Raw genomic sequence first — 26,762 nt, forward strand, 5'->3', positions numbered from 1 at the left:
TAAGTTGGTTTACTGGTTAATTATTAATGTCAAGAAGAGGGACTTCTGAGCAGGAAAAGTAAAATTGGAATGGAAACACTCTTTAATGCCCAGGTATAAAAGTAGAAGATTTTTATGGGAAGATATTTTATACAGATTTACACCTAGAGAATTTATTTTGATTAATACAAATAAAGGAGTCTAACATAAAAGTTTGGCACTGCAATGAATGCCTCAAAGTTAAAAATCAGTAAGTTGATTGTCTTTTGTCTCTTGACCAGGCAATTGCTCTGAAAGTTTTATCATGAAAGCATGCCTCTGGAGACGTTCTGATGGAGACCCACCGGGATTCAGTTTCACATGAAGGTGATTTTAGAATGGGCCTGGTTTAGAAGGGCTTGTGAGCTATCTTTCCAGAGAAGACTTGAATGGTAGCGTCATTGGCGTTGGAAATGGCAGAAGAAGACAGATCTGCAAAGGAATAAGTCCTTGGTCCGTTCAGTTCAGTTCAGTCAGTTCAGTTGCTCAGTCATGTCCGACTCTTTGCGACCCCATGGACTGCAGCATGCCAGGCCTCCCTGTCCATCTGTCCCAGTCTAGAAAAGAAACTGAATGTTAGATGGAGAAAAGATTGTGACTGGCAATGAAAATATTCTGCTGAGGATGCTGTATCATTTTCTACAAAATAAATGATGAATCAAATACTTTAGTTTTTAGCAGGGAATGGATATCCTCCATATCTATTAATTCAGACACCACAAATTCAAAATTTGCATTCATTCAGGCACAGAATATCTTTCTTTTCTAAAAAATAAACTTATGCTATACTTTTCAATGAGGTTTTAATCATTTTCATATAAGAGCCTAGAGAAAAAAAGCTTCTTATGATATGAGTCTTGTACTTAATTTAGAAAAAAAATTTTAAGATTTTTATGACGCTCGAAAGTGAAAGTGTTAGTCGCTCAGTCGTGACCGACTCTTTGTGACCCCAGGGACTGTAGTCCACCAGGCTCCTCTGTCCATGGAATTTTCCAGGCAAGAAAACTGGAGTGGGTAGCAATTCCCTTCTCCAGGGGATCTTCCTGACCCAGGGATCAAACCCGGGTCTTCCGCATTGCAGGCAGACTCTTTACTGTCTGAGCCACCGGGAAGCCTTATGATGCTTGCTAGAAAGTTTTTATTTACTACTTCCCTTCTACTAGGACTGATGTCTAGCTTAGTATGTAATAAGTACTCTATTTCAAAGTAGTAAAACAGATTTCTCTAAACAGTTTTCTATAATTCATATGTTTTATGTTCACATTGGTGACCCTTCTTTTGAATTAATAAAGTTCTATTTTACCAACACTTTGTACTGAATTCATTGGGGAAAAAGGTGCACAAAGGAAAATTTGATACACAAAGTTCACTACCAGTGTCTCTTACATAGATTATTGAAATGGCAAAAATCTGTCCCTATTGTCTGACCTTGGAGAAGGAAATGGCAACCCACTCTGGTATTCTTGCCTGAAGAATCCCATGGACAGAGACGCCATGGGGTTGCAAGAGTCGGACACGACTTAGAGACTAAACCACCACCATTATCTGACCTATTTGTTTCAGAAGGAAATCTGTAAAATAATTAAACTGGGTTGCGAAAGATGGGGCAAGTTAAAACAAACAAAATACTTTTGCCATCATTTTCGGGAAAAGATCTTCAGGAGAAAGCGAGAACATTCAAATGACCATAGATAGATCTGAAGTGAAGGAAATTTATTTGCTTGTATTATGGAGTCAATATTGATCAGTGATATTAGTCACTTACCATTGGCATGTTTCTCTGGTAGAAAACATTTAAAAAACAGTGGATTTCACAGGTTCTCAATAGAACTAGAATTCAGCCGCTTACAGATTTCCAATTGCCTTCAACTAAAATGTTTTAATCTGCCTTACAAACATGGCTCAAAGATGGATCATTCTTTACATTTTAAAATGTTGACCTCTGGAGGAGTCTTTGGTTTTTATATAGATGTGTGGATGGTGCTCAGTTGTGTCCAACTTGTTGAGACCCTGTGACTATAGCCTGCCAGGCTTCCCTGTCCCTGAGATTTTCCAGGCAAGAATACTGGAGTGGGTTGCCATTTTCCACTCCAGGGGATCTTTCTGACCCAGGGATGAAACCCACATCTCTTGCATTGGCCGGCAGATTTTTACCACTGCACCACCTGGGCTTCCCCTCTCTAAAGAGGAGAAACCAGGTCTGGCAGGAACTTTGGCGGTCTCTTGACCTTCCTGCTAATGCTACCTCAGTTTGACCCTCAGATGGACCCGACATGACCTCACTTAGCTCACAAGGCCTTTCTTAATCTGAGTCTTGCTTGATTCTCCAGCCTCTATGCATCTCTTCTTCACTGCAGCCAAGTAGCTGAATTACTTATTATTCTCTGAAGTCACCATGACATGAAAATGCTCCTAGCAGGGCAGTAAACAGTCAGTCAAGTACTATTACTATTATGCTTAACCTATTTATACCTTCACTTAGGTGTCTCTTCAGTGGCAACCCACTCCAGTACTCTTGCCTGGAGAGTCCCATGGACAGAGAAGCCTGGTAGGCTACAGTCCACGGGGTCGCAAGGAGTCGGACACGACTGAGCGGCTTCACTCTCACTTTCAGAAACGAGGGTTAAATACGGGTCACTGCTACTGGCACTGCGGGATGCGGCTCACTCGGAATCTACACGCGTGCTTGCCCGTAACACCAGTGAGGAGAGGAATCTTGGGGTGTACACCGCAGCTAGCTGTGGAACCTTATCAGTAAATGCCTCTCATTGGTTACTTGTCTTCCAAAATATTTAAACAAATTTGAAAAGACATTTAGCTACAACAAGTTTATGGAAACCAAGTCTTACAGGGAAGTCCAATGTGGAAAGTAGTTAGAGTGGAGTTGCTCCAGGCGAGTAGAAGGGATGGCCCTGCTGTCTGCTCAGGGGCACTCCCAGATGGCCTTAGGAGGCGCCATGGGAACCCAAGGGTCCCTGGGCACTTGGTTTAATAACACTCTTCCAAGTGTTCCTGTTTCACTTGGCCCATTCCTTATTTCCCTCGTCTCTTAATAAATCCCCACAACCACCTTGAAATTAGTTTTCAGTTGATCAGGCCAAAGGAGAAACCAGCATCTCTCTCCTTTAGTCCAAGATCCACTGCTTAGCTGCATCGTGAAATTCCTCTCTCAAGTGACCTGGGCTATCAACATCACACCCTCTAAAACCCCCCTTTTTTTCTCAATCTTGTACGTCTATCCCACATCCAAGACTCTGATATCCCAACATTGAATCAGGAATTCACCCCAGCCTGCAGGAAACCTTATTAGAGAGTAACAGGAAAATAAACACTCTAGGTTTATATCCCAGAAAACTTTCACACATGTGCCTCAAACACTAGTATAGGAATGCACTATTATTTGCAATAGCAAAATCTTGGGAGCAACCTAAAGCAACGTTAACAATGATAAATATATTACTGTGTATTCATACCATGGAATGCAGTGTTGGCTGGGATGACACAAAAAGCATAATAACTTTTATATTTATGCAAATATAAGAACATACATGGGCTTTCCAGGTGGCTCAGTGGTGAAGAATCTGCTTGCCAATGCAGGAAACGCAGGAGACGTGAGTTCGACCCCTGATTCTAGAAGATCCCCTGGAGGAGGAAACGGCAACCCACTCCAGTATTCTTGCTTGGAAAATTTCATGGACAGAGGAGCCTGGCGGGCTACAGTCCGTAAGGTCACAAAGAGTTGAATATGACTGAGCAACTGAGCATGCATGCATGCATGCAATGACATACACATATGTGTGAAATGCATGTATGCTAAGTTGCTTTAGTCGTGTCTGACTCTTTGTGACCTCACGGACTGTAGCCCTCCAGGCTCCTCTGTCCTTGGGATTCTCCAGGCAAGAATACTGGAGTGGGTTGTCATGCCCTCTTCCAGGGATCTTCCTGACCCAGGGATTGAACCTGCATCTCTTAGTCTCCTGCATTGGCAGGTTCTTTACCGCTAGTGCCACTTGGGAAGTGAAAGGTAAATACTAAATCAGAATAGTTGTTATGTCTGTGAAGGGAAGGAGACATTTGTGATAGGAAAGAAGCACATGCTTCCACTGTATCTATTACCTTTTTTTTTAAAGGAACTTCTGAAGCCAGTATGGCAATATCTTACAAATAATTCAGTAAAGTTTAGTGGTAGTTATAAGGGTGTATAGGTGAGTCGCTGTATTTTTCTAAATATTTTAAATATTTCATTGAGAAAGAAGTATGGCCTGCAGTGAGGCAGGCTTGAATTCAAACCCTGGCTCTGTCTGATTAGCTATGTGATTTATCTATAAAATCAAAACAGTAAAACCCCATAGTGTGATGGGAGAATGAAATGAAATATGTATAAAGCTCTTAGCACACAGCATGAACCTGAAAATAGTCTCTATTATTTACTAGTAGTGTAAGATACAGTCATGATCTTCTACTTTAAAAAAAAATATATATATATATATATATGTGTGTGTATAGAATCACACCAATCTGTCTTTAAATACAGTTCTACCCTCTGACAGCAGCCAGTCAGAACTGGCTATCAGGATGAAAAATCTCTTTATCATTGGGCCCAGCAGAATTTTGCCCCCACTTCCTTTCTGGTTTGTTCATTTGCTGTCAATTAAAGATCTGAGATTAGATGACTGAACTCTTGAAGTCCAAATAACTGCTACTTCCTGAGAGTCTGACATTCTGACTTAGTGAGTGAAAGAGCACAAAAAGTCCCCAACAGGACAGAAATTTTTTAGAAGATTTAGAATTTTTTCCTCTTGTTTATGGCGTTGATTGCCATTAGCAGATTACGTGTACCCTCCTTCTTTTATCTCATAAGCTGTAAAAGATCTACACTTGGAAAGATCCTCCTGTCTCTGTATCAAAGATATTGGCTGAAGCGTTTTTCTTACTGCCCAGGAATAGGTCTAGTGATTAAGAAGAAAGCTTATAAATGTTAATTCGCAATTTCAAGAAGGGCTACAAACTCCACTGCATTTTACCAGGTGCTATATGAAATTCAGACATGGAGAATGCGCTTTGAACCTTTAAAGAGATCATCCAAAAAATGACAACACAATAGATACCAATTATTAGCTCCATGTCACAGGCGTTGTGATAATTAACTTACATAAACTGTTTCTAATCTTCACACCCACTCTGAAAGGTACTGTGACCTCAGGGGACCCATGAGTAGACAGTGATTCCCCAGAGAAACACAGTGATTCGCCTCAAGGAACACATCCCATAACTTGCAGAGATGGGGATTTGACGGTGTTGGGATCAGTGGGAAAAAGAGAGATAGCAAGCCCTGCTGAAGTCTGTCCTTCTCTTTGACACAGTCTTCATCCACCTGGGCTTCCCAGATGGCGATAGGATCCGGAAGATCCCCTGGAGGAGGGCATGGCAACCCATTCCAGTATTCTTGCCTGGAGAATCCCATGGACAGAGGAGCCTGGTGGGCCATGGTCCATAGGGTTGCAAAGAGTCGGGCGTGACAGAAGTGACTTAGCACACACACCAACTTTTTTGTCTGGGATTGAGTCTCTGTTTTATAGACTCTTTAAGGATTTGTAGCCTACTCCACGCATTTTGATTCTCATTTAGATACCACTGTACATTCTAGGTGAAGGTTCAAAAGTACGAGTTGGGAAGAGATGTGACCTAAATGAAGCACTGCTCTGGGTCTCCCTCATAGGGCATCAGGTTGAGACTGGCTGGAGGGGCAGCCAGGCAGATGACGTATTGGGGAGATTAGTAGCAGAGTCTAGAGAAGGGAAGAACCAAGAGCAGTGAGATGAGCCATGTCAGAGGAAGTTTAAATCCAAGGGGGGATGATTTAGCGTTTAAGTTCCCAAATGGTAACTGAAGAAAGATAAAGAAGAAAGCTGTTGCTCAAACTATTTTTGTACATCTCCAGAGTGGTGGAGTGAAATAACACTCGGGTTCCTAACTCAGCAACAGAATAGGGGAGGATTTCTGAGCACAGAATGTAGAGGAAGTGGAAAGTAATATAAGGCCCAAAGAGAAAATCAATCATTCTGATTGTGATAGAATGCAGTTAAGCACGTTTCTTCAGAGGAAACGAAAAGAGACAAAAGAAGGTGCCCACTCTCCATGTGTGTCTCAGTTTCACAACCTCACTGAAGCTGTTTTTTCTATATGTTAGACCTTGTGAAGAATGAAGCTCAGGCCGTTAACCTCTTGTTGGCTGCACCGTCACACACTTGTTTCAGATAATATACTTCTTGTTCAACATGAGCTCTCTTATCTAATTCTAGTGCCTGTAATGCACTGGTACTCATCCACTCATCCAGTGGCTAGACGTGGTAGCCAGTCTCCAGGATGGCCCCAGTGTCCCTGCCTTCCTGGTATTCATGGCCTTGGGTGACCCCCTCCTGCTCTGAATCAGGGTCGGCTCATCTGGCCAATAGCATACAGCAAATGCAGAGGTGTGTGGCTTCAGAGGAGTCATGGAAGATGTCGCCTTTCCCACCTGGCTGTCTCTGGGACTGCCTGCTCTGGGGGAGGCCAGCCACCATGTAGTAAAGACACTCAAGAAGCCTGTGGAGAGGCCCATGTGGAAAGGAACTGAGGCCTCCTGCCTCATGCAAGTGAGTCCCTGTGGAGATAAATCCCCGGCCCTAGTCATGCCTTTCAGTGACCACAGCCCCAGCTACAACTTGATTGTGAACTCTTGAGAAAACATGAACCCAACACAAAATTATGCAGCAAAGCCATTTCTACTGAGCAATTGCCCATTGGTGGTGGTGAATACAGGCACTTTCATGAGACTTACATCTTTAGAAAAACAGCTGTTACAGAGGACAAGTTAACTATTGCTATGTTATCAATTACCCCAAAATTTAGGGGCTTAAAATAAACAATTATCTTCACAGTTTTATTGGGCAAGAATTCAGGAATGGCTTAACTGGGTAATGTTGGCTTAGGTTCTCTCTTGAGTTTGCAGTCAAGCTGTCAGCTGAGGCTGCGGTCTCCGAAAGGCTTGACTGTGGCTGGAGGATTTCCCTGCGCGGTGGCTCACTCTCTTGACTCTAAGCAGGAGGCCCCAATTCCTTTCCACACGGGGCCTAAACTACTATATATAAAATAAATAAGCAACAAAGATATACCATTTAGTGCAAGGAATTATACCCATTCTCTGGTAATAACCTAAAATAGAGTATAATTCACAAAAATACTGAATCACTATGCTGTACACCTGAAATTAACACAATATTATAAATCAACTATTCTTGTTGCTGTTTGGTCATACTTCAGTTAAAAAGAAAAAAATCTTTTATTTCCAAGTGCACTTTCAGTTCTTAACTATGGGCTCAGAGGCCTGCTTAAAGGCGCCCTCTGCTGGTAGTAACTTAATAGCACCCCAAGACGGCTGGAATAACGAGAGCTAAGGGTCAGAGCTAATCCGTGACATCTTTCCAAGGTAAATTCTAGCTTCTCATTTTATGTCTCTTCTGAGAGCTAGGCTTGACAGTTCCTGGAAATAAGAACACCTGCCCTGAATTCTTCATGGGAATGCTTAAAGGTGATATCCCTGAGCAATGAAAAGTCATATAAACATTTAAGGAGCTCATATGTCCATTCTCTCTAGCATCGTATCTCTCCTGCTTTACCAACTCCTTTCTTTCAGCAAACATACAAAAGTCTCCATTAATAGGAAAAAGGCAAATATCAAAAGGCTTTTTGATGGATTCGCCCCAAATAACTTTGAAAGGTTTGGTCTGCCCGCCCACAACTTTGTATAATTTTCGTTTCCCTCATTTATCCATAGACCCCTTCAGAATGTTTTCTGGATATCTCCATGGAAGTTATATAAGAAATAAATAGAATGAGCAGCGGCAGAGGCCACTTGATAATGGTTGGCATGGTTTGGCATTATTTTATTTTACAGATAAAGAAACTGATGCTCAGAAAGGGTTAAAAGAATGGCAGGAAGGCAAGAAGGAAGAAGGGCAGGGCTGCCCAGAATCACACAGAAAGGAGCAGTCAAGGCCATCTGTAAAAGTTGAAGGTCCCAGGGAAGGCAAAAAATGTAGAGCTGCTTATCCATTAAGCAAGAATAGTGCTATTAAACGTTTTGAAATACAAAGCCTTTTCTTCCGTGGTGTCTCCCTTAGCTTGCCAGGCGCACCTGCTGCACAAAACCACCTCAGCTGCCCCAGTTTACCTCCTGATTGTGTGCGCTCTGTCAGCACTCAGACCTGTGCTTCCGGATAAACAAGAAGGGCCTGAAAGGAAGGGCAGCCACTGAGTACCCCGTCTTTCCCTGTCCTTCTGTGTCAGCATACTTCATGCACGTGTTCGGCTAATAGCAACAGCACAAGAAAGACTGTGATGAAGCGCCTCAGCCATCTGCGTTCCTTCAAATGCCACTGTCGTCTTTCTGGATTCAAACCGCGTTCTGGTTCCTGTGGGAAATGTGGCCTCCAGGGGGTCAGCACCCCCCGACTGCATCATGGACATGACTCCTCACTGTGCACTCACTTCGAGTCTCATTAAACCTCTGCTCATTGTGGGTCCACTGAAACCCTGTGTTCACAGAGCATTATGAATGCTCCGCAGGAAGGGGGTGGCCAGGGGAGACGGGCACCTGTATCACACACATCTTCGGCAACTCAAATGCATTCTCCATTGTCCTGTCAGATTTTACTTATAAAACACAAGTTCAGGAACACCCCTGGTGGTCCAGTGGTTAAGAATCTGCCGTCCAGTGCAGGGGACATAGACTTGATCCCTGATTGGGGAACTTAGATTCCTGTATATGGCAACCAAGCCCCTGCATGACAACCAGAGAAGCCTGTGTGCGGCAAGGAAAAAGAAACCAAACCAAAACAACAACAAAAAACAAGTTCAAAAGATAAAATTATTAATAATTTCAAGACAGGAACAACAGAGCCCCAAACTTAGCGTGGGGCCCTGCAGAGTGCCAGGCCCTGCTCTGCTGCATAGGCTTCAGGCCCACAGAGCCGGTTCTGGAGCAGCTAAGCCAGGAAAGAACTCACATCTGACCCCAAGGGCAAGTCTCAGCACATCACACGGAGGCCTCCTCGAACAACACAGGGCAGGCACCGGCAGAGTGACAGAGATCGCCAAGATGGTGAGAAAGGTTTAAAAGGCTATACAATAGGCAACGCTGAAATGCTGGTCTTGACTCCAGGAAGGTTAGAGAAGTTCCAAAGATACAGAAGGACTGAGGACTAGGATAACGGGAACGGGTAAAATTAGGTTGGGAGAGTAGGGGTGAAGGGATTAAAACCCAGAGGAGAAGGATGAGGTACTGAGTATTTGGAAGGAGATGGTGGTTAGAAAGACAGAGCAGTCTCATTACCTACAGTGGATGTAGATTGTCAGGGTTATGACCTGAAGGTAGGTCAGCTCCCAAGGGTGGGACAGACAATGTCCTAAACTCTTGATGCTTAGGGAGCACCCCTTTTAGCAGCCGGTATCTATAGGGTCCTTTCCAAAAGGGACAAGAGCAGAGAGGCAGCCAGTATCAGGAGTCCAGTGAAATGATGTTACAAGAGCCAGGGCAGTCCTGGGATGCGTTCCTCAGGAGGCCAGGCATACAGGTAGGATCAGCGACAAGGCCAAGGCCAGAGAACAGTCAAGTGTAAGCGGAGTCCCTGATAAGGAAACAGACGGAGAGGTAGAGACGCTGTCTGTAGGTCAGGGTTTTTGTTGTGGATGATGAGAAAGTCTGGGGTATAAATGGTGGTGATGGTTCCATAACATTGTGAATATATTGTGAATGTGAATGCCATCGAGTTGTGTACTTGTGCATAATTAAAATGGTAAACATTATGTTATGTATATTTTGCCATAGTTTAAAAAAAAAAAAAAAAGACCACCTCTAGGTAAAAAAAAAGAAATAGAGCAGAGTATTAAGTTTACCAGACCAGGGAGGAGCCAGCTATCCAAAGATTAGAATTAAGTTACATATACCATAGGGTATATATATGGGGTGAGGGCTGTTAAAAACTCTTTTCTCCTCTTTCAGAGGAGGAGGCAAAGCAGGTTGAGATGGACACCTCGGCAGCCTCTGCCCTTCCCTGGGCAGGTTTCCTCATCTCAGCAGCTACTGCACCAGGTCCTGGAGACAGACTCCGGGGCTGAGACCACGGGGATTGGGCAAGGTTGAGGATGAACTCTGCCCTGTGAGGAGGGCCCCTCCCATGGAGTCCAGGCCTAGGCCATGGCTAAGGGGCACCTCAAGAAGCTGTAAGGTCCTGATTTAGGTAGGGAATTACCTCTCAAAATTCCCTCAGCGCCGTAGGAACCCAAACCCGCAGGGCCACGTGGAATCTAGTGTCATGTGCTTGGCAAGAAGGTCTGCATTGGCACCCAGCCCTCCTGCCTCCTTTTAAGAGTCAGCTTCTCCATCCTTGTAACTGGCAGAGTGCATCCAGCCATCCCTAGCTTGGAGAAGAGAACTGCGTGGAGATGGAGGGGATGGTGGGGGATGAGGTGCTTGGATGGTGTAGAGGGGAGGCTGGGTTTGCTTTAGGGATGGGAAGAGATAAACAGTGGCTCAATCGGACGGAAGTGGTTGGCAGCTGGGATGAGCTCTAAAGGAAGAAGGAAAGGGAAAAGAGGTGCGAGGTGGAGGTTTAGGCGCTTCTACAGTCCTTCATTCCACAAATGCTTACTGAATGCCTAAAATGTGCCAGACACTGAGCCAGGCGTGAAGTAGCCATGGGGAACCAGAGAAGGAGCTTGGGTCGAGCACTGAAGATTGATCATCAAATAAGCAGTTAATACCAACCTGCGATGAGTATTATGACGGGGAAACAAGGTGAAGAAAAATGAATTTATGTTAATTAGAATTAGGTGCTGCTATATATAGCAGACAACTAAAATAACTATTGCTTAAATGAAATACGCATTTATTTATTTCCCACATAATAGAAAGCCAAGGCTGGAATGGCAGATCCACATGCCATCAAAAGCAGGGGCTGTTATAATTTTGTTCCACCATGCTAGCTTCCATCCTCAATGTTACCTCGTGATCCAAGATGGCTGCTGGAGCTCCAACAATTGTTTCTGAGTTGAGGGTTATAAACAAAAAAGAAGCCAAAAAAAAAAGAGAGAGACTCATACAATTTACATTTCCTTGGAGACCTGGGACTTGGCTGTACTCAAATCCAAGGGAAACAGGGCAGCAATGTAAATCTAAGATTGTGAAAAATCTAAAATGTGAATCTAAAATTCAGGTTTTGATAATAAGGAGCAAAGAAAGAATTAATTCTGGTTAGCTAGCAGTCTCTGACACCGAGTTTTCATCTTTTGCCTTTGCTATTCAGGAATACTGAGGATGGGATGCTCAGATCTATGAAAGATTATTATTTTGGGAAATACAGAGAATTCCCTTCTAGCAGAAGGCAGAGTTCATAAAGAAATATACTTAAATATTTCAGTTTAAGACCTTGATTTTAAGAGGAAAAAAGTGAAGTTTTCTGCCAATATGCACTAAACAAATTAGTCTTTAGATGAAGTACTGGAGTGGGGTGCCATTGCCTTCTCCAGATGAAGTATTTAGAAGAACGTAATTTATGAAACATATTTATTTTGTCATCCTCTACACTTGTATTTAAAAATTCATTTTTGTTCAAGTTGTTTTCACATCCATAAACTTATTTGGGTTTTTATGACTCTCAGCATGGAGGCTACTATAAAAGTTAAATTCAGAGAGGTCAAGTGACTTGCTCAGGACCACACAGCCTAATATGAGAGATTGCTAAGCTAGAGTCCAAATCATGCACTTATTCGACAGATATGTAGTGCGTGCCCGGTGCTGAGGAAGTGAACACAGTCACCGCTCCCAGGCAGCGTCAGAACGTGGGCTCAGGAATCAGGCTGCGCTGGGTCCTGACTCTATTAGCTGTTTGACCTCAGGCAAATTACCTCATCACTTTGTGCCTCAGATTCCTTATCTATGAAGGGGGAGCAGATAAGCCACCTGCTTCATAGGGCTGTGGCAAGAATTAGATAGATTAGTTCTGATAGAAAGTTCAGGACAGAATCTGACCTTAAGTAAGTCCCCTGTTAGACATTAGTGAGAGAGACAGACATTAAGTACACAAGCATCATTTTAAATGTGTTATGATAAACTTGAGATAAATAATTCACAGGAAAGTAAAAGCTCTATCAGAGCTTGGGCTTGGGGCCCATGGAAGTTTTGCTTAGAAAATGGCTGTAAGTGGTGCTCTGAGAAAACAAACTGGTGTTAACTAAGTGAGCATTATAGACTAGAATTTGGGATTTTAATTCCTGTATTACATATTCATTTTTAACACACTGAGATTGTTTAATTAATTTTTATTGGAATATAGTTGCTTTTAAACATGTTAGTTTCTGCTGTACAGCAAAGGCACTCAGTGATACACATATATCCCCTCTTTTTTGGACTTCCTTCCCATCGAGGCCACCACCCGGCGCTGAGCCGAGCACCCTGTGCTGTGCAGCGGCTCTCATCAGTTATCTGTTTTGCTCATAGCAGTGCACACATGTCAGCCTGTCTCCCAGTCCATCACACGGCCCTGCCCTGCACTGCAATTCGTAGCACAATTAATTTAAGGCCGATTTGTTGGTCCGGAGCATTTGGAACCTTTTTTCTTTATTTTTTAGTAAAAAGAGTATGGTCCTGGAAATCAAAAGACCAAGGTTCTAGTTTTAGCTATGCCATCAACTCACTGATGATTTTATCTGCCAACCTTCCTATTTTTACAGAGGGGCCGCCTTCCACTCCTGGCTCCAACACTACCGTTTCTGTAGTTTCTGTATTGAGGTGAAATTCACTAACAGAAAATTAACCATTTCAAAGTGAACAATTCAGTGACATTTAGTACACTGACAATGTTCTGCAACCTCCACGTTTATCTACTTCCAAAATATTTTCATTGCTTTGAAATAAAACCTCTTACCCAGTAAGCAGATATTTCACATACTCCTAGTCCATCCCCACCACTGACAACCACCAGCCTCTTAAGAGTTTCTGTCGATTTACGGAAGGAAGACTTTTCTCGCCTCCCATCATTCTCAACAGAAATATGAATTGACCCTCTCCAGAACCTCCACTTAAGCTTTCGCGGCGGTACGTGAGTCACATACAGTCTGAGTCTTTCGTGCCTCCCCTCGCCCTCTCCACCCCCGGTGCGCGGGGCAGCCTGCACTTGGTGAAGTGAACCACGTGCGGGGCTTTCACCATCAGGCTTCCCAGCCGTTGCTTCTCCTGCCACACTTACCTACTCACTCAAGCTCCCGGAGTTTTCGTGCTGGAGATTGGCCCTTTTCATGGACTCTCGTAACGCTGTTGTTCATGGCCGGGAAATCATCTTTGTACATCTTTGTACACCGCAGTGCATCAGCCGTGCGCAGACCTGCGAGGGGCGGCAGGGCACAGAGGTGTGCTGCGGCCCTCCCGGAGGGCTTTCCCTTCTCTAAAATTCTTATGTGTTCTTTATTTGGAGGAGAAGAAAAACACGAACTGAGTTTCCTTTTTTCTCTCTCCTCCTGAAAGTTCTACTTAGTGACTTTTTCCCCCCTCATCAATTAATATATTGAGAGTCTGCCAAGGGCCAGCCCGCATACTGTCCAAAGCAGATAACAGTGGTGAACGAGACAAGCAAAATCTTCCCTCTAGTCTGAAAGACCTAAACAAACATACAAGATTTCAGAAGAGTATTATGATTACCTGTAAAGTTAAAAAAACTTTTTGTTACAGAAAAGTTCAAGCCTATATAAAAAGTAGAGAGAATGGTCTACTACCCGGCTTCTGTGATGATCAACTCATGGTCAGTTTTTTCCCCTCTATTCCCACCTCATCTAGCACTCCCTGAATTATTCTGAAGCAAATCGCAGCAGCATATTATTTTATTTATAAACATTTCCATTTATTTATGTCTCTAAAACAATAACTTCCTTTTTAAAAACCCCACCCTCAAAAACAATGGTTATTTTTTTAATCTCATCAAATATATAGTCCGAGTTTATAGTTATACCAATAGTTCATGAACTTATAGAAACAAACAACAAAGAAAGCAGAAAAGAACATGGAGTCACTTCCATTAGCTCTAGAGTAATTTACATTGAGGCACTGTGGTAGAAACATATACCCACAACATATGGGTTTTCCTCGTGTCTCTGATGGTAAAGAATCTGTCTGCAATGCAGGGGACCTCGGTTCAATCCCAGGGTTGGGAAGATCTGCTGGAGGACAGCACGGCAACCCACTGCAGTATTCTTGCCTGGAAAACCCCCATGGACAGAGGAGCCTGCTGGGCTACAGTCCATGGTGTCACAAAGAGCTGGATGTGACTGAGCGACTAAGCACAGCACAGCACACCCACCACATGTAGCTATAGGACTGAATGTTGCTGCGCTCATAATGACTGATAAGTAAGGGAAGGGTAGCAGTGTCTCCCACTGATTCATATGCACTTTCCCCCTAGCACTTTAAAGTTTTTGCTACCACATAAGCGCAGCTGAACACAAAGCACATGAACCGGCTGGATGCAGCAAACAGATGAGAAGGACAGCACTATGGCATTTCCCTCTTGGTTCAGTCTGGCCCGGCTCGTCCAGACGTCTGTGTACTTCATAGTCTTCATAACTCAGCCACCTCAGCCCTATCTCACATCACTTCCTGTCAAGCTACCTTTGCTATTTTTCTTTGTGATACACTACTGTGCTTACTTTTTTGTTTTTAATGATGAACTTAATATCCTCTTAACTTTATCAGATTGTTGCTCTTGTGTTGCTGCTGTTAGTGTTCTGGTTACCCAGTTGCATAGATATTTTTTAACAGTCTGTCCCAATCCTGTTTTTCAATGTAGCAAAAAAGTCATTAATTATTATGGAACCCATTTATTGGGTGAAAATATTGACTTATGAAAAATCAAATAAATTTTCTTTAAAAATAATTTTACAAATGGTATGGGTGTGTACTGTTACCCATAACTTGGGGGAGAACTCAGTAATGAGACTTGTTTTTAATCCCCTACCTCAACTCCCCAGCAAATCAGAAAGATTTTAGGAAAGCTGGAACTTGAAATCATTGCTCACAACATGATGGCTGGCCTGTAAAAGCTTTAAATAAACAAAGTATGTCCAAATACATAGATATTTCTTTTTATTCTAGGTTTGGATGAGAGTCTAAAATATATTATTGCCAAAGTCCTGGTTGAACTGTTGATAAAATGAAAAACGTGATGAACGAACTGCCCCCTAATTCAGTATATCCCTCTAGCTGCTTACCTTTATTTGAAACACCAACAGCTTGAATTTCCCAGGTGTTAGAAAATCAGGTAGTATCAACTCTAGCTGATGCCTGATGGAAAATAAAATATTTCAAAGCCATCAAACATAGGTGATTCTTGATTAACTTGGAATCAATTTAACATGCTCTCCTATGAATTAGAATATTTGTGCTTTTCCCATATGGGGTCTTTAGGCAAACCACAGACAAAGCTAAATCAGTGGCCACAGGTGGGAATGAAGTTAAGACAAGAAGAGGCTGACAAGGTCCTCTTACATATTCAGACCAATCACCTGAATATCTATTAGGTTGAACCACTTGAAAGTGCTGTTTGTGCAGGTCAAAATTGTTTAGATCAGGCAGATACATATGGTTTGCCATAGACTGAATGCCCACCCCCAAATTCATACGTTGAAATTTAATTCCCAAAGTGCTGTTACTTGGAGGTGTGGTCTTTGGGAGATGATTAGGTCATGAGGGTAAAACTCTCATGAATGAGATTAGTGCCCTTAGAAAAAAGACCCCTGGGAATTCCCTTGTCCCTCTGCCATGAGGGGCTGGAATGAAAGACAGCCGTGCATGAACCAGAAAGCAGTCTCTCGTCGGACACTGGATTTGCTGGTAACTTGACCTTGGACTTCCCAGGCTCCATGACTGATAGAAGTGGATCTCTGTTGTCTGTAAGCCAGTCTGTGGTATGCTCGTATAGCAGCCCGAGTGAACTGGTTTAGCCTAGACTATAGGCCCTCTTTTTGTTTTCATTGCCATACATTGACAGGACTGTGGTAAATTAGCAAATAAAAATTAAATTACATTCAGTGAACCCTACTAAGAAAAGTAGAGTACACAAAAGAGCTGAAACAGAAGGAATTTTCATAACACCAGAGTCCATTGGTTAGTTATCTTTTCCAAGGACATTTCCTAAGTGTCTATCATGTGCATAGTACAGTCCTAAGACCGAGTATGGGAATAAATAATAGAGGGTCTGCCTTGAAGGAATTCACTCAATAAAAGGAGAGAAATAGGTAAACAAACACGTTATCACGGAGGGTAATAAGGGCTTCAATATTAGCGTGTACAGACTGTAATGAGAATGCAGAGAAGTATTTAATTCTTTGGGGCCACTTTTTGGAGAGGTCAGTGTCTGAGCTGGGTTGTTAAATGTGAAATGCAGATCACCAGGGGCGAGGTGGGTGTTGATTAAGAAAGGACTTCAAGGAAAGAGTATGAAGACTGCAAAGAGCAGGTACTGATGATACAGAAAGTGCACAGTGGAGGCATGGTGGCGAGGGTTGCTGGCAGATAAGCTGGAGCTGTAAGCAAGAGCACTGCTGAGGGTGTCTTAATCTGCATAGACTCTGCATGGTAGGTCAAGGAGACCTACCATGGTTTTAGGGAAATGGCATAAAGGAGGCTGTTGTGCATCAGGCAGGTCACAATAACTGAATAGAAACTGACTGCTTCCCAAGGCCTACAGATCATCAGCGTTTCACAGTGTGTGTTCATTATGTGAGGAAAATAACACCTCCTTTTATTTGTTAGATAAGTAGCTTCGGAGTATTTACAGTACTTTAATACATACCAAAATGGATGATATATTGTTAGAGTGTTTATTACAAAGCAGTTGTCTAGAAAGACTCAAATAATTATGTAGAAATGCAAAGCCCAGACCACCCTAAACTACTTGCTTAGTAAAAGTTTAAGGTGAGTAAAGTTGTTATTATTGTTTAGTTGCTAAGTCATGTCCACTGTTTTGTGGCCCCATGAACTGTAGCCAGCCAGGCTCCTCTGTCCGTCGGATTTTCCAAGTAAGAATCCTGGAGTGGGGACCTTCTGGACCCAGGGATCAAACTTGGGTCTCCTGCACTGGGAGGTGGATTGTTTACCACTGAGCCACCAGGGAAGCCAAGTGAATTAGTACTATTCTGCAAAGATCATTAATTCTTCTAAGTGCTGAGGGGAAAACCAACTCAGTGATCAACCAAGTTAACTGTGACCAAATGTCAGTGCTCTCCTTAATTACCAGGGAGTCCTTGGAAGACTGACAGACCATTTATCTGTCAGGCTCGGATAATTTAAAATTTCTTAAGGCAATTAAAAGTAAAGTTTTAGAATACCTTTGAGGAACATGATATACATTCTATAACCAATTTTCCAAGCAAATTCTGCTTGCAATTCTTATGTATGTGTTTGATACATCTAAATTAGAAATATAAAAAGATAGGGTAACATAATATACAATAGAGTGATTTGTTAAAGTATGTCATTCAACTTTTAATTAAAAATTTTAAGGAATTTTACCAAACATTTAATTTTTGTTATATCTAAATAGAAAAATAAAATTCTTGATTTAAAGTGTCTAAAATATATTAAGTATAAAAATCAAGGAGCAGAATGGTAATAACCCATGCTGCTGCTGCTGCTAAGTCGCTTCAGTCGTGTCTGACTCTGTGCGACCCCATAGGCGGCAGCCCACCAGGCTCCTCCGTCCCTGGGATTCTCCAGGCAAGAACACTGGAGTGGGTTGCCATTTCCTTCTTCAGTGCATGAAAGTGAAAAGTGAAAGGGAAGTCACTCAGTCGTGTCCGACCCTCAGTGACCCCATGGACTGCAGCCGGAATTCAGGCTCTTCCGTCCATGGGATTTTCCAGGCAAGAGTACTGGAGTGGGATGCCATTGCCTTCTCCTGAGAGGGCTAATGAAGAATAAAAAGTAGTGAAGTCAATGAGTTGGAAGTTTCAGCAGTGCTGTTGCTGTAGAACAGTAGCTACAAAGTATCAAGGACTCAATGGACTTGAGTTTGAGCAAGCTCCGGGAGTTGGTGATGAACAGGGAAGCCTGGCATGCTGCAGTCCACGGAGTTAGGAAGAGTCAGATATGACTGAGCAACTGAACTGAACTGATTATTATTTCATCCTGAAGTCCATCATACCTAGCTTTTGCAAGAATTTAATGGAAGCCATGCATTTAACTGCGTACCAGTTACTCTGATAGAGAGTAAAATCTATGAGACAATTAATAACTAACTCTAATTATAGAGAAAGGCCATACTGGTAACTTATTTCCTTTAGATCAAGACTGTGCTAAATAACTAGTGATTAATTTATCATTCTGCTTTACCCCTGTGGAAAGTAAAAGTTGGAAGTGCCCACAGATCTTTTTCAACTGCCTTACATCAATCGGTTAGAATGCAGCAGATCCTGGCTTATTCCATTATAACTCTGAAAACAACACGAATCTTTGAACCACCTAGATTTTCAATTTTCTCTTTCAAATTTCTTCTTGATTGGAGAATTTTCTTAAATGATCCATCTGTAACAAAATAGAGAGAACATGCCCCAGAATAAATACTTCCATCAAATTACATAAATTATCAGTTTAGAGAATTAGACTGAGCACATTTTATCAGAGAGCATGTCCCAGCTCCCACAACAATTCTGATCTATATACTCCTTCTGTATAGGCGTGCACATGCGTAGAGTGAGCAGAGTTCTTGGTGGCACACATTATCTGCTCTTTGCAGAAGTATTACCTCAAGAATTACAAGTACAAGACAAAAATCTGTGAATGCATGCATTTTTAAGGTTGTTTTATTCGTCTCTTTAAAACAGGTTTAGTGAGTGCCTTCTGTCTTGCAGCTTGGGAACAAAAGATCGGTAAAGTCCAGTCCCTATCCATAGAAAGACATAAAAATGGCCAACATGAATAAAAAAACACTCCAAGTCACTAATTATCAATGCAAAACCACAATATCACCTAATACCTATCAAAATGGCTCTTATTAAAAAAAAAAGACAATAAGTGTTGGAGAGGATCTGGAGAAAAAAGAACATTTGCACACTGTTGGTGGGAATGCAAAATGATGCAGCTACTTGAGAAACAGTATGGAAGTTCCTCAGAAAAGTAAAAATAGTACTACCATATGACCCAGCAATTCTACTTCTGCTGCTGTGTTGCTTTAGTCGTGTCCAACTCTGTGCGACCCCATAGATGGCAGCCCACCAGGCTTCCCGTCCCTGGGATTCTCCAGGCAAGAACACTGGAGTGGGTTGCCATTTCCTTCTCCAATGCATGAAAGTGAAAAGTGAAAGTGAAGTCGCTCAGTCGTGTCCAACTCTAGCGACCCCATGGACTGCAGCCCACCAGGCTCCTCCGTCCATGGGATTTTCTAGGCAAAAGTACTGGAGTGGGGTGTCGTTGCCTTCTCCGAGTCCTATTTCTGGGTAATTATCCAAAAATTGAAATCTGGGTCTCAAAAAGATATTAGCACTCTGTGTTTACTGCAGCACTATTCACAATAGCCAACATGTATGAACAGCCTAAATGTCCATTAACAGATGAATAAAGGAAATGTACATAAATATGTATACAAACACATAATATTCCATTGTGTGTATATATACAAATTTTCTTTATTATATATATGTATGTATGTGTATATATATATATATATGCACTGAATTACTATTCACTAAAAGAGAGGGAAAATTCTGCATTATGCAACAACATGGATGAACCTTGAGGATACTATGCTAAATGAAAGAAGACAAATAGTATGATTCTACTTAATGAAGTATCTAAACAATCAAATTCATAGAATCAAAGAGTGAAATGGTAGTTGTCAGGTGCTAGGGGAAAGGGCTTCCCTGGTGGCTCAGCTGGTAAAGAATCTGCCTGTAATGCAGGAGACCTGGGTTCAATCCCTGGGTTAGGAAGATCCCCTGGAGAAGGGAACAGCTACACACTCCAGTATTCTGGCCTGGAGAATTCCATGGACTGTATAGTCCATGGGGTCACAAAGAGTCAGACACAACTGAGTGGCTTTCCTTTTCACTTTCAGGGGAGGGGGAAATAGAGTGTTACTAATCAATGAGAATAACGTTTCAATTAAGTGAGATGAATAAGCTCTAGAGAGCTGCTGTGCAACACTGTACCTCTAGGCAACAACAATGTTTTGTAAGTTTGTGCCCAGTTCTTTCAGGAAAAGCCATGTTTTCCTCTGCTCTCTTGGGATTCTGGAAACTGGGACCAGTGTATATTTTAAGTATGAAACAGTGATTCAAACATGCAAAAGGCTTTATAAGGAATTCTCTGGTACATGAAGAAGCTTGATTCGAAAAGAGATCAAGCCTTGAGGCTTTGGAGTGGGAGCACTGACTCCAAGACCCTAGATTAACAGAGAACTAACCCTAGGGAGCATCAAATAGTGAGAACTCACACAATGGAGACCACTTGAACACAAGACCCGGCATCACCCAACCACCAGTAGCACCCTGTGCAGCATGCCTCATCCAAACAACAAACGAAACAAAAATACAAACTCAAATATCAGCAGACAAAATTATCACCTCACTCAGCCTTGCCCATCAGAGGAAAAACAAACAAAAAAACAAAAACTCAGCACAAATCTCACCCTATCCAAAGCTTACACAAACAACTGGACCAACCTTAGGAAGGCAGAAACCAAAAGGAAGAAAGAATTCAACCTTGAATTGGAAAAGGAGACCTCAAACACAATAACTTAAAAAAAAATAATGAAAAGACAGAGAAATACTACACAAATGAAGGAAAGTCCAAATTCATGAAGAGGAAATAGGAAAACTACCTGAAAAAGAATTCAGAATAATGATAGTAAAGATGATCAAAAACCTTGAAAACAAAATGGAGAAATTCAAGAATCAGTTAACAAAGACCTAGAAGAATTAAAGAATAAACATACAGAGACAAACAACACAGTTACTGAAATTAAAAATAGAAGGAATCAATAGCAGAATTATCTGAAGCATAAGAACAAATCAGTGAGCTGGAAGGTAAAATGGTGGAAATAACTTCTGAAGAGCAGAATAAAGTAAAAAGAATGAACAGAACTGAGGATACTTGCAGAGACCTCTGGGACAATACCAAATGCACCAACATTCGAATAATAGGGGTCCCAGAAGAAGAGAGGAAAAGAAAGGGTATGATAAATTTTTCTGAAGAGATTATAGTTGAAAATTTCCCCAACATGGAAAAGGAAATAGTCAATCAAGTCCAAATATATTCATTGTATGTATATACAATGGGGCAAAGACAGCCTCTTTAATAAAATGGTGCTGGGAAAACTGGACAGCTACATGTAAAAGAATGAAATTAGAACACTTCCTAATATCATACACAAATATAAACTCAAAATGGATTAAAGACCTAAATGTAAGACAAGAAACTATAAAACTCATAGAGGAAAGCATAGGCAGAACACTCAATGACATAAATCAAAGCAAGAGCCTCTATGACCCACCTCCTAGAGTAGTGGAAATAAAAACAAATGTAAACAAATGGGGCTTGATTAAACTTAAAAGCTTTTGCATAGCAAAGGAAACTATAGACAAGGTGAAAAGACAACCCTGAGAATGGGAGAAAATAATAACAAATGAAACAACTGGCAAAGGATTAATTTCCAAAATGTATAAGCACACAACTCAATGCCAGAAAAACAAACAACCCAATCAGAAAGTAGGAAAAAGATCTAAACAGACATTTCTCCAAAGAAGACATACAGATGGCTAACAAACACATGAAAATATGCTCAACATCACTTATTATTAGAGAAATGCAAATCAAAACCACAATGAGATATCACCTCACACCGGTCAGAATCAGTTCAGTTCAGTCGCTCAGTCGTGTCCGACTCTTTGCGACCCCATGAATGGCAGCACGCCAGGCCTCCCCGTCCATCACCAACTCCCAGAGTTCACTTAAACTCACGTCCATCAAGTCAGTGATGCCATCCAGCCATCTCATCCTCTGTCATCCCCTTCTCCTCCTGCCCCCAATCCCTCCCAGCATCAGAGTCTTTTCCAATGAGTCAACTCTTCGCATGAGGTGGCCAAAGTACTGGAGTTTCAGCTTTAGCATCATTCCTTCCAAAGAAATCCCAGGGCTGATCTCCTTCAGAATGGACTGGTTGGATCGCCTTGCAGTCCAAGGGACTCTCAAGAGTCTTCTCCAACACCACAGTTCAAAAGCATCAATTCTTTGGTGCTCAGCTTTCTTCACAGTCCAACTCTCACATCCATACATGACTACTTGAAAAACCATAGCCTTGACTAGACGGACCTTTGTTGGCAAAGTAACGTCTCTGCTTTTGAATATGCTATCTAGGTTGGTCATTACTTTCCTTCCAAGGAGTAAACATCGCCATCATCAAAAAGTCTACAAACAATAAATGCTGGAGGGGGTGTGGAGAAAAGGGAACACTGTTGCACTGTTAGTGGGAGTGTAAATTGATACAGCCACTATGGAAGACGGTATGGATATTTCTTAAAAAAAAAAACTAGGAATTAAACCACCATGTGACCCAGCAATCCCACTCCTAGGCATATACCCTGAGGAAACCAAAATTGAAAGAGACACATGTATCCCGTTGTTCATTGCAGCACTATTTACAATAGCTAGAACATGGAAGCAACCTGGATGTCCATCAACAGATGAATGGATAAAGAAGTTGTGGTATATAGACACAATGGAATATTACTCAGCCACAAAAAGGAACACATTTGAGTCAGTTCTGATGAGGTGGATGAACCTAGAACCTATTATACAGAGTGAAGTGAGTCAGAAAGAGAAAGATAAATATCATATTCTAACACATATGTAAAGAATCTAGAAAAATGGTACTGAAGAATTATTCACCGGGCAGCAATGGAGAAACAGACATAGAGAACAGACTTATGGACATGGGGAGAGGGGAGGAGAGGGTGAGATGCATGGAAAGAGTAACATGGAAACTTACGTTACCATATGCAAAATAGATAGCCAATGGGAAATTTCTGTATGGATTAGGAAACTCAAACAGGGGCTCTGTATCAATCCAGAGGGGTGGGATGGGGTCAGAGATGGGAGGGAGGTTCAAAAAGGGAGGGAATATATGTATACCTATGGCTGATTCATACTGAGGTTTGACAGGAAACAACAAAATTCTATAAAGCAATTATCCTTCAATAAAAAAGTAAATTAAAAAGAAAAAATAATGCTTTGTACACTTAATTTATTATTAGGGAAAAGTTCATGCTAAATGTTCTTACCACAATAAAATGTTAAAAGTTTGAGTTAGTTTTAAAAATCATGCTGTGGGAGCAGTGAGGATTTAGAGGGAGAATCAATGTGGGTCCAGAAAAGGTAGCGTGTTTTCATAAAAAGCATCTTCACGTGACTTGGTTGAGAACTGTTACTCACCGTCTTGTTGGGCGCCGTCTGCATGTCCATGGGTGAGGACAGTGAGTCCTGCTCGGTGGACGTCAGCATTGCTGCTGCCACCACCTATTCCACAGCCAGGCTCATCGTTATCTAAAGACTGAAGCGTCTGTTCAGAAAGAAAATTGCTCCCTCAAAAACAATATTCGGTGGCTATTACAAGAAACAATTGACTTACGGATACTGTTCAAGTCATTCACTGACTGAATATTAAAATCTAATTCTCCAGTTTTCCCAGCCTTTCTTGATTTCCCTAGTTTTCACCTCATGTATCTACAGATACACGCTGTTCAACAGCTAAGGCTTTAGGCATATAACATTGATATGGAAGTTCCTAGAAAACAATTTACACTCTCCTTTCTTGGAGCTTTATGCAATGCATTAACTAATAAGATATCCTTTGAGCAGTTGAATGAATGAATGAATAAGTAAATACTGGCTACCCCTCATGGTCCTTACCAGCCCTAGTTTCTAGATTCTGAATCAGATGACATCCTCTAGTTTATTGTTCCACTCAGGATAGAGCAGAGCACAGAGGGCATAAGGATACTCAATGAATTATTTTTGATAAGAAGGGTTGACTCCTTATCAAAATTTGTGACCATGACCTGTGGCACCCAAAAGAAGTTATTATGGGTTATTAGAGGATATGACTGAGCGACTTCACTTTCACTTTTCACTTTCATGCATTGGAGAAGGAAATGGCAACCCACTCCAGTGTTCTTGCCTGGAGAATCCCAGGGACGGGGGAGCCTGGTGGGCTGCCGTCTATGGGGTCGTACAGAGTCGGACACGACTGAAGTGACTTAGCAGCAGCAGCAGCAACAGGGGATAGGAGGGGGAAAGGGCAGGTGAGCAAAGAGAGATTCATGGCTGCAGCTTTCATGGGTAACCATGTAGTTTCCCAAACCATGCCCCTATTTTCTGCTCCCCTCTTTATCACTTTTCCAATTAATTAATACACTCAACTCACCAGAACTCTAGTATTTTCAGTCATATAACTTCCCTGGAGTGAGCAAGAAACTTTAATTTTATGCGTTAGCTTAAAAGGTACCCTCTTCTAAAAGTCAGTAAGGTTATTGCTTATTCCAACGAATGGCTTAATAAACATGATGGTGTCATCAGTCACTGAAAGGAAGATAGTTTGGGATTGGTTGCACTTAAAAGTTTGTTGCTGAATGTAGATTGAATTATGTTTTAATTTATTCCCAGAGAACACTGCATTTTAGCATTTCATTGAGGCTATTCCCAAATACGTGTTCATCTAATACAAAGTAATTAGCCAGTAATTTAACTGGACAGTCACCCTTTGTATACCTATAAGGATAACTAAAGGGGTTAACTCTAACCAACCAAGTTCGTTTGACTCTACTCTATGCAGAGATTAGCAGCAGCAGCAGATCTAAAATTAACTGAAAAAGAAAGTATCTTAGTGTGAGATTAAACAGTCATTCAAGAGGAACTCCGGCTGGGAGAGTATCTGTGGCTCGCCTGGAGCTGGCTACCTCACTTTTCTGCAGCATTTAGGCAGAGTGGGTCCGACACTCCTGCTGCTGCTGCTTTCCTGTGACAAGACAGTGGACCAGCGCACAGGCTGCAGGGACCGTGTGTTGGGTCACATGGTTTAGAAGTTGGTAAGATGAACCTGGGAGTTTCCTCTGTGTGCCAAAGTGTACAATTCTGCCCTTGCTGCTGCTGCTGCTGCTAAGTCGCTTCAGTCGTGTCCGACTCTCTGCGACCCCATAGATGGCAGCCCACCAGGCTCCCCCGTCCCTGGGATTCTCCAGGCAAGAACACTGGAGTGGGGTGCCATTGCCTTCTCCGACAATTCTGCCCTTAGAGGAAATCTAAAAATACACAGCAACAAATGTGCCTCAGAGTGGGTCTAATGCTGAGCTACGAACTAGGAAGGTGATAAAACGGAAGAGAATTGATGTTCATCAAGCATCTTCTATACATTAGGTACACGTACTTGAACACATTCAATCCTCACAGCTGTATATTGAGGCTTTACTAACCCCACTTAGTAGTTACAGAAATTGAAGCTCACAGATGTAAACTGTCCCGTTAGATTAAAAGGTACCTCTCTCGGAATCAATAAGGTTATTGCTTATTCCAACAAAGGGCTTAGTAAACAAGATGTTATCAGTTACTGAAAGAAAGATAGTTTGGAATCGTTTGTATTCAAAGGTTCGCTTCTAAACGCAGATTTATCGAGGCAGGGGAACCTTGATCTTGTTGACTCAAAGCTCACGACTTTTCCAGTATATCATGTTGCCATCCTTGCTAGTGTATATTTTGAAAAGCTATGAAAAATGCTTGGAATCACTGTATCTGTCCTTGAGCATAGGACTTAAACTCTTCCCTTTGTAAACATGGTGTGTTCTTGAGAAATGTTGGCAAGGCTTAGCAGTCCAATGCTCGGTAATGCTCTGCTTGGCCATAAAACATTGCTGAGGTCACTGACTAGTCTGGGCACTGAACGCAGGCTCTGATCAAACCCTGGGCATTGTGCCCTGGAAGAAAGATCTGTCTAGAAGTCAGAAGATCTTGAAGGAAATCCTAAAACTACTAACTACCTGTGAATATGGCAGGTCACTCAGCCTCTCCAGGCTGTTTCACTGTCTGCTGAGCTCAAAAAGGCGTCATGAGACTCTGTGGAGAAGATGTTTGTGAACGTGCTCTGTGGACTCTAAGGCATGATGTAAGTTCATCCATTTATTTGCTAAATATCCACTGGATACTGCCCAGTGCTGGGGCTTCCCTGGTGGCTCAGCAGTACAGAATCCACCTGACAATTCAGGAGAGGGGGGGTTCAATCCCCGGGTCGGGAAGATCCCCTGGAGAAGGAAATAGCGATCCATTCCAGTATTCTTGCCTGGGAAACCCCATGGAGACAGGAGCCTGGAGGGCTACAGTCCATGGGGTCACAAAGAGTCGGACACAACTTAGCAACTAAACGACAACAACAACAAGTGCTGTGTGTTGGGTAAGGAATCATTTAAAGGATTATTTCCATAAGTAAAGAAAATGTTGCAAGTAGGGGACTAGATGCGAGTAAGATACTGAACTTACCACATAATTGCAGTGTGTAATCTTGTCAACATATGGACTTTCAGGGGTAACTGTTATGCTCAGATGTTCTCCCACAAGCAAACTCTTGTAACTGTCTGTCCAGCTAAGCAAAAGGAAACTTTGACTGCGTGATGAGTAG

At 42.1% G+C, this 26,762-nt stretch overlaps 1 protein-coding gene and 1 long non-coding RNA gene across 2 annotated transcripts in view; one reads left to right on the plus strand and one right to left on the minus strand.

Moving 5' to 3' along the window:
• Positions 1-9,322: 9,322 nt before the first annotated feature.
• On the minus strand, positions 9,323-26,759 carry LOC102400847. The gene is made up of 7 exons (XR_006550196.1): positions 26,624-26,759; positions 23,531-23,657; positions 18,491-18,628; positions 15,948-16,096; positions 15,316-15,388; positions 13,305-13,439; positions 9,323-11,103 (listed from the first exon to the last, which is right to left on the minus strand). It is a non-coding gene; the product is annotated as an uncharacterized LOC102400847 (long non-coding RNA).
• The window catches only part of CNTRL (centriolin), a 136,831-nt gene continuing 136,127 nt past the window's right edge, over positions 26,059-26,762 (plus strand). Inside the window, exon 1 of the mRNA XM_025282345.2 lies at positions 26,059-26,252. The gene's annotated coding sequence lies outside the window, so the exon portion shown is untranslated. The remainder of the gene's footprint in view (positions 26,253-26,762) is intronic.

The sequence above is a fragment of the Bubalus bubalis genome, chromosome 3 (genome assembly GCF_019923935.1).
Source record: "Bubalus bubalis isolate 160015118507 breed Murrah chromosome 3, NDDB_SH_1, whole genome shotgun sequence".
Taxonomy (NCBI): Eukaryota; Metazoa; Chordata; class Mammalia; order Artiodactyla; family Bovidae; genus Bubalus; species Bubalus bubalis.